The following is a 9,069-nucleotide window of genomic DNA, read 5'->3' as shown; positions in this document are numbered from 1 at the left end:
CCAGAGAGCACTCAAGGAACTCTGCTGTGAGAAATTTACTGAGTCCAGTCCATTTCTTTTTTTAGTCAGTGATGAGCAAATTGCAGCAATTTATGATGTCCCACATCTATTAAAGAATACTAGAAATGCTCTGCTAAGATATAAAATACAGTTTCGGTTTAAAAAAGAGGCTAGTTTTGAAATTATTCTGAGGGCATTTCTTCTGGATCAGTAGAAGATGTTTAAAAAATTGCCAAATTTACAGAGGAATCATTTTGAATTTAATGATTTTTTTACTAAAATGAAAGGTAGGGTAGCTGCAGCCCAACTTAGTCATACAGTTGTTGAAACTTACGTGGCATTTAATATCTCACCTGTTGAGGCAATATACACTGCAGAATTTGTTGAAAAGATGTACTGCTTATTTGATTCACTGAACAGCTCCCATTATTATCCACATGATGGCAAATCTTATAAGTGTGCTCTCTCTGTAGAGTCCCCACATATTGAAATGTGGTAAAGTCTATTAAAGGAAATGGAAAATTGGAAAGTGTTGGAGCAAGGCACAGGGAGAGATAAGACAAAAATGTTCAGTTTCATAAGTGGGCAACAAACTACAATAAGATCACTGATGTTCATTTTTAATAGATTTTTTAAAAAATGGCTTTAATTTTTTAAGCATGAGGGCTTTCAAGCAAGACCCACTGGAGAATGCATTTTGTTGTGTGATGCTGCATGGTGTTGCAAACACCTACCCATCATGCTCCCAGTTCAAAGCAACATTGGAAACAGTTGTAGTCAATAACATGGGCACACCTATAAATTCACTAGGTAATTGAGAAGATGATAGATGCATCCTATCAAGCAATTTAACGCAATTTTTGGGAGCAAGTGGTGACAGCTTTCTTGATTCCACAACAGGCCATTCCATTACTGACCAAAGTGCTTTAGAGAGTGCCCCTGCTGATAATGAAGTTTCTCCTGCTGTTGCTGCTGGTGGTGGTGGTGGTGAATGGGCTGATGTAAGAAATGATAGACAACCACTAGCATATGTAGCTGGTTACATTCTATGAAACATGGGTGTAGCATCTGAAACCAACTGTAGTGACTGTAAAACTACTCTGTTAGCTCCAACACCCACAGAGCATCATTTATTTACAAGTTTCAAGGAGTATGATGCTTTAAACCCACAATAATTAATGTATGCTAGTGAAAGCTTAATGTCTTTTATAGCAAATGTTCAAAGGCAGTTGTATGCATTTTTAGATAAATGTGGACACCATAAAAAATTGTAGAATACATTCTATTCGCTGTTTATATTTCCATTGGAAATAACATTTCACAAAGCCCATTTTTCTGAACCATATATTTTAAGAAAATGTGTACCTCTTTTAATTTACATGTATGTGTGAGATTGGAAACACACCATCGATAGTAAAAGACTTAATGTTGTTAAAGACAACATTAGTAAAAGGCTTAAGGCTGTATGAGAGTTAAAGAAAATATTTATGGTATGCTTTAGAAAAAGTAAGTTTTGTTTTCATTTCACTGTTTTCATCCACCTTTCCTATTTTCGGTACTTAATACTGATGTCTTCTTTTTGTGTTGAAGCATTTACAATCGTAAGATGTAGGAACACTTTTTAAGAAATTAATGGCCTGTAGAATAAGTTTCCTGGGCAAATACTCAGAAATTACAGTCCTGAAACATAGTTGTAACAAATTTTAGAATTCTTCAATAATTAACACTCTGATAAAGATTTCTTAATTGAACCTCATTAACTGCTGATTATTCGCTTAGTAACAGGTTTTTTTCTCTATTGGCCCTGCAGCTTGTAAGATGTCAAAGTATGAATTATTCAGGAATATTTGTAGTCCAATTAAGCTCCTACAATTTTTATTTAGCTTGTGACAGTCATTTAGACTAAAAGCTTGTTTCGACTTACTGTTAGATTCAAGTGTTGCATCTAGTTCTTATGTCGCACAAAATGTGTGTCAGTTTGTAAATCTATTTTTCGCCTTTGTGTCTGACAGTCGCTGCTCAAGAAACCACCATAGGAGCAGAGACTGTGTGCCACAAACTTGTAAACTGACATACTTATTCATTTCTGTCAACATGTAAAAGCTCCAGGATGTTCGTGCGTCATAAGAACTAGACGCAACATTTGAAACTGACAGTAAGTCGAAACAAGCCTGTAGTGTAAATAACTGAAGCTAAATAAAATTGTAGCAGCTAAATTGGACTAAAAATATTCCTGAATAACAGGTTTGTCACTTCTGTATTGCAATGTGCTGTAGGTGAGTTTGAATTATTTTATTATGATGCTAGCCAAAATAATTACATAGCACACCCACAAAAGTGAGATCAGAAAATTAGAAACAAAAAAGAAAAGAAAACTACAACGTACATAAACTAGGAGTGATGCAACCCGCAATGTTTATCCTTATTTAGTTCATCTCCGTACCCTTAGAGGCGCTGTTATCGGTCTGAGTTTCCCTCTTTTTAACATAGCAGTTGCGCTTCCCTTTTCTTGTTGTTCTGTGTAGCAAGCTAGGTAATCGGCGACAGAAGCAGATGTGTGTGTCGTTTGAGAAGATTGAGTACGATAGGTGTTTGCATTGGACGATTATTGCTCTTGCGTAAATCGATTGGTTGACTACTTGGTGACAATGTCTCTGACCTGTGAGTGTTCGGTAGAACCGGCGTGTGGATGTTGGAGGATGGACCTGCAGCTGCCGATGCATGTGTTGGTGTCTCCCGACCGGCGCGATGTGCCAGCTGGCATCATTGCTGCAGATTTCAGCAACGAGCAGATAATGCACTTTTCGCTATCATGAGTGTGTGTGATCGATAGAATTTTGTCACCAGATATGTTTAGTGGAAATATTGTGGTGGACAACAGTGCTTGTATTGTTAAACATTGGTACATACAAGACCTCGGATATACACTGAAGAGCAAAAGAAACTGGTACACCTGTCTGCTATTGTGCAGAGCCCCTGCGAGCACGCAGAAGTGCCCCAACACGACATGGCATGGACTCAATTAATGTCTGAAGTAGCGCTGGATAGAACTGACACCATGAATGAAATCTGTAAGAGTATGAAGGGTGAAGATCTCTTCTGAACAACACGTTGCAAGGCATCCCAGATATGCTCAGTAATGTTAATTTCTGGGGAGTTTGGTGGCCAGCGTAAGAGTTTAAACTCAGAAGAGCTTTTCTGGAGCCACTCTGTAGCAATTCTGGACGTATGGTGTGTCGCATTGTCCTGCTGGAACTGTCCAAATCAATCGGAATGCACAACGGACATGAGTGAATGCAGGTGCTTATGTACGAGGTGTGGCTAGAAAAAAACCGGACTAGTACTGGTGAAACAATAAAACGAATGCAATAAGGCTCAAAGTCGCGTGGCCTGTCACGTGACTCTCGCTCCACCTACTGCTCGAGTTTCATCTGCCTCCTGCACTCAGTCTGCCCGTGGCGTCTGTTTTAAGTAGTTGACGTTTTGTCTGTGCGTCGGAAAATGTTGAGTGTACAAAAAGAACAGCGTGTTAACATCAAATTTTGTTTCAAACTAGGAAAATCTGCAAGTGAAACGTTTGTAATGTTACAACAAGTGTACGGCGATGATTGTTTATCGCGAACACAAGTGTTTGAGTGGTTTAAACGATTTATAGATGGCCGCGAAGACACCAGTGATGACACTCGCACTGGCAGACCATTGTCAGCAAAAACTGATGCAAACATTGAAAAAATCGGTAAACTTGTTCGACAAGATCGCCGTTTAACAATCAGAGCAGTGTCTGAGTTAACAGGAATTGACAAGGAAAGTGTTAGGCAGATTCTTCATGAAAGTTTCAACATGAACAAAGTGTGTTCAAAAATGGTTCCAAAGTGTCTCACAATTGAACAGAAGGAACGCCGAAGAATGATTTGTTCTGACATCCTGGAAAACATTGAAAGTGATCCCACCTTCTTACAAAATGTTATTACTTGCGATGAATCGTGGGATTTTTACTTACGATTCCGAAACTAAACGCCAATCGATGCATTGGAAAACTCCTGGTTCTCAACGACAAAAAAAAGCACGAATGTCAAAATCGAAATTCAAGGCAATGATGATTGTTTTTTTTGACATCAAAGGGATTGTGTACATTGATTGGGTACCAGAGGGACAAACAGTGAATCAGCATTACTACATTAGCGTCCTGGCTACCCTACGTGAGCGAGTACGGAGAAAACGGAACGATTTGTGGAGAAAAAAGTCATGGATCCTTCACCAAGACAATGCCCCAGCTCACAGTGCGTTGTCAGTGAAGACGTTTTTGGCAAAACACAACATTCCCATCTTAGATCATCCACCCTACTCACCTGATTTGGCCCCCTGTGACTTTTTTCTTTTCCCTAAAGTCAAGTCAGCTTTGAAAGGCACTAGAGTTGAGACTGTTGAAGCAGTAAAAGAAAAAGCGACGGAAGTAATGTATGGACTTACCGAAAATGATCTGCAGCATTGCTATGAACAGTGGAAAATTCGTATGGAGCGGTGTATAGACCGAGGAGGAGAGTACATTGAAGGAGATAACATAAAATTGTAAATAATTTTAAATAAATGTTTTTTCCAGCATCAGTCCGGTTTTTTTCTAGCCGCACCTCGTATGTGTCACCTGTCAGAGTCAAATCTAGACGTATCAGGGATTCCGTATCACTCCAACTGTACATGCCCCACACCCTTACAGGTTCTCCACCTGCTTGAACAGTCCCCTGCTGACATGCAGCGTCCATGGTTTCATGAGGTTGTCTCCATACCAGTACATGTCTATCCGCTTAATACAATTTGAAACGAGACTCGTCAGACCAGGCAACATGTTTCCGGTCATTAACAGTTCAGTGTTGCTATTGACGGGCCCAGGCGAGACATAAAACTTCGTGTCGTGCAGTCGTCAAGGACACACGAGTCGGCCTTCGGCTCCGAAAGCCCATGTCAATGATGTTTCGTTGATTGCTGAATATGCAGCAATTTGCGGAAGGGTTGTACTCCTATCACACTGAACGATTCTCCTCAGTGGTCGTTGGTCTTGTAGGATCTTTTTCCGGCCTCAGCGATTCGGAGATTTGATGTTTTATCGGATTCCTGATATTCACGGTACACTTGTGAAATAGTTATACTGGAAAATCCCCACTTTATCATTGCCTCACATGTGCTGTGTCCTATCGCTCGTGTGCCGATTATAAAACGACGTTCAAACTCACTCAAATCTCGTGAACCTGTCATTGCAGCAGCAGCAACCAAATGGTTCAAATAGCTCTGAGCACTATGCGACTTAACATCTATGGTGATCAGTCCCCTAGAACTTAGAAATACTTAAACCTAACTAACCTAAGGACATCACACAACACCCAGTCATCACGAGGCAGGGAATCGAACCTGGGAACCCGGGCGTGGGAAGCGAGAACGCTACCGCCCGACCACGAGCTGCGGACAAGCAGCAACCGATCTAACAACTGGCCGGCAGCAGCGCCGTATTCTGCCTTTTTTCCTATCTCTGTATTTGAATACATATGCCTATACCAGTTTCTTTAGCGCTTCAGTGTATTTACAACTACGATCTATTTGTGCTGGAAATTTAATTGCTTGATTTGCAAAGTGTTTGTGTGTGATTCTCAAATGTTGAAAATATGTTTTTATTACAAGAAGTATCATCGTAAGGTGGTGGTGAATGCTTTAAGCAATCTGTTTAACGCCTGTAAACTGTTAAACAATTAATTTGATAAGGTAGTGCAAATGGACTATTATCCTCTATTTGTATATCTAAATTGCAACAGAATTGTTGTTTTGTGGCCTTCAGTCCTGGTTTGATGCAGGTCTCCATGCTACCCTTCTTGTGCAAGCTTCTTCATCTCCCTGTACTTACTGCAACCTACATCCTTCTGAATCTGCTTAGTGTATTTATCTCTTGGTCTCCCTCTACGATTTTTACCCTCCACGCTGCCCTCCAATGCTAAATTTGTGATCCCTTGATACCTCAGAACATGTCCTACTAACCGGTCCCTTCTTTTCGTCAAGTTGTGCCACAAACTCCTCTTCTCCCCAATTCTATTCAATATGGTTCAAATGGCTCTGAGCACTATGGGACTCAACTGCTGTGGTCATAAGTCCCCTAGAACTTAGAACTACTTAAACCTAACTAACCTAAGGACAGCACACAACACCCAGCCATCACGAGGCAGAGAAAATCCCTGACCCCGCCGGGAATCGAACCCGGGAACCCGGGCGTGGGAAGCGAGAACGCTACCGCACGACCACGAGATGCGGGCTTCTATTCAATACCTCCTAATTAGTTATGTGATCTACCTATCTAATCTTCAGCATTCTTCTGTAGCACCACATTTCGAAAGCTTCTATTCTCTTCTTGTCCAAATTATTTATGGTCCATATTTCACTTCCATACATGGCTACACTCAATACAAATACTTTCAGAAACGACTTCCTGACACTTAAATCAATACTCGATGTTAACAAATTTCTCTTCTTCAGAAACGCTTTCCTTGCCATTGCCAGTCTACATTTTATATCCTCTCTACTTCGACTATCATCAGTTATTTTGTTCCCAAATAGCAAAGTCCTTTACTACTTTAAGTGTCTCATTTCCTAATCTAATTCCCTCAGCATCGCCTGACTTAATTAGACTACATTCCATTATCCTCGTTTTGCTTTTGTTGATGTTCATCTTATATCCTCCTTTCAAGACACTGTCCATTCCGTTCAACTGCTCTTCCAAGTCCTTTGCTGTCTCTGATAGAATTACAATGTCATCGGCGAACCTCAAAGTTTTTAGAATGAGATTTTCACTCTGCAGCGGAGTGTGCACTGATATGAAATTTCCTGGCAGATTAAAAATGTGTGCCCGACCGAGACTCGAACTCGGGACCTTTGCCTTTCGCGGGCAAGTGCTCAACCAACTGAGCTACCGAAGCACGACTCACGCCCGGTACTCACAGCTTTACTTCTGCCAGTACCTCGTCTCCTACCTTCCAAACTTTACAGAAGCTCTCCTGCGAACCTTGCAGAACTAGCACTCCTGAAAGAAAGGATATTGCGGAGACATGGCTTAGCCACAGCCTGGGGGATGTTTCCAGAATGAGATTTTCACTCTGCAGCGGAGTGTGCGCTGATATGAAACTTCCTGGCAGATTAAAACAGTGTGCCCGACCGAGACTCGAACTCGGGACCTTTGCCTTTCGCGGGCAAGTGCTCTACCAACTGAGCTACCGAAGCACGACTCACGCCCGGTACTCACAGCTTTACTTCTGCCAGTACCTCGTCTCCTACCTTCCAAACTTTACAGGAGCTCTCCTGCGAACCTTGCAGAACTAGCACTCCTGAAAGAAAGGATATTGCGGAGACATGGCTTAGCCACAGCCTGGGGATGTTTCCAGAATGAGATTTTCACTCCGCAGCGGAGTGTGCGCTGATATGAAACTTCCTGGCAGATTAAAACAGTGTGCCCGACCGAGACTCGAACTCGGGACCTTTGCCTTTCGCGGGCAATTGCTCTACCAACTGAGCTACCGAAGCACGACTCACGCCCGGTACTCACAGCTTTACTTCTGCCAGTACCTCGTCTCCTACCTTCCAAACTTTACAGGAGCTCTCCTGCGAACCTTGCAGAACTAGCACTCCTGAAAGAAAGGATATTGCGGAGACATGGCTTAGCCACAGCCTGGGGGATGTTTCCAGAATGAGATTTTCACTCTGCAGCAGAGTGTGCGCTGATATGAAACTTCCTGGCAGATTAAAACTGTGTGCCCGACCGAGACTCGAACTCGGGACCTTTGCCTTTCGCGGGCAAGTGCTCTACCAACTGAGCTACCGAAGCACGACTCACGCCCGGTACTCACAGTTTTACTTCTGCCAGTACCTCGTCTCCTACCATCCAAACTTTACAGAAGCTCTCCTGCGAACCTTGCAGAACTAGCACTCCTGAAAGAAAGGATAGTTTTTATTTCTTCTCCATGGATTTTAATACCTACTCCGATTTTTTCTTTTGTTTCCTTCACTGCTTGCTCAATATACAGGTTGAATAACATCGGGGAGAGGCTGCAACCCTGTCCCACTCCCTTCCCAACCACTGCTTCCCTTTCATGTCCCTCGACTCTTATAACTGCCATCTGGTTTCTGTACAAATTGTAAATAGCCTTTCGCTCCCTGTATTTTACCCCTACCACCTTTAGAATTTGAAAGAGAGTATTCCAGTCAACATTGTCAAAAGCTTTCTCTAAGTCTACAAATGCTAGAAACGTAGGTTTGCCTTTCCTTAATCTTTCTTCTAAGATAAGTTGTAAGCCGGCCATGGTGGCCGAGCGGTTCTAGGCGCTTCAGTCTGGAACCGCGTGACCGCTACGGTCGCAGGTTCGAATCCTGCCTCGGGCATGGATGTGTGTGTGATGTCCTTAGGTTAGTTAGGTTTAAATAGTTCTAAGTTCTAGGGGACTGATGACCTCAGAAGTTAAGTCCCATAGTGCTCAGAGCCATTTGAACCATTTTTTGATAAGTCGTAAGGTCAGTATTGCCTCACGTGTTCCAATATTTCTACGGAATCCAAACTGATCTTCCCCGAGGTCGGCTTCTACCAGTTTTTCCATTCGTCTGTAAGGAATTCGTGTCAGTATTTTGCAGCAACAGAATTATGAGGAGTGAAAAAAACCTTCGTCAGTGTGTTTGAAGGCTAACAGTAAGTAGCCTCTTGAGAGAGGGGGAGGGAGAGAGAGGAAGAGGCAGGAAGTGTGTCTGGTATCAAATTTCAAAGGGATACAGCTACCTGGTGGTTTGTTTGTGGAGGATTAGTGGTCAGTAATGGCGGTCCCTGGCCAGTGGCGTGCCTAGTACAGTTCGATTGGCCCAGCGGTCAGCGACACGATCGGGGGTTTTCTTTCGCCAGATATGCTTCGCGCGATCTGTAACAGTGTAATTACGTGTGATGGGTGTTTCATGATGGTATTCCTTGTGTAATCGGAATAAAAAAGCGCCGCATTTGTTTAAATGTTCCGTACTGCCTTGCCACCCACAAACCGTTTGAATAAACGGTGTTCC

General features: G+C 42.5%; 1 non-coding gene across 1 annotated transcript; it reads right to left on the bottom strand.

Moving 5' to 3' along the window:
- Window positions 1-7,480: 7,480 nt before the first annotated feature.
- Trnas-cga (transfer RNA serine (anticodon CGA)) lies at window positions 7,481-7,555 on the bottom strand. Its single transcript has one exon. It is a non-coding gene; the product is annotated as a tRNA-Ser (tRNA).
- Between the last annotated feature and the right edge of the window lie 1,514 nt (window positions 7,556-9,069).

The sequence above is a fragment of the Schistocerca serialis genome, chromosome 10 (genome assembly GCF_023864345.2).
Source record: "Schistocerca serialis cubense isolate TAMUIC-IGC-003099 chromosome 10, iqSchSeri2.2, whole genome shotgun sequence".
NCBI classification, from domain to species: domain Eukaryota; kingdom Metazoa; phylum Arthropoda; class Insecta; order Orthoptera; family Acrididae; genus Schistocerca; species Schistocerca serialis.
Note: the sequence above shows the minus strand (reverse complement) of the source record. Positions and strands in the feature narration are given on the sequence as shown.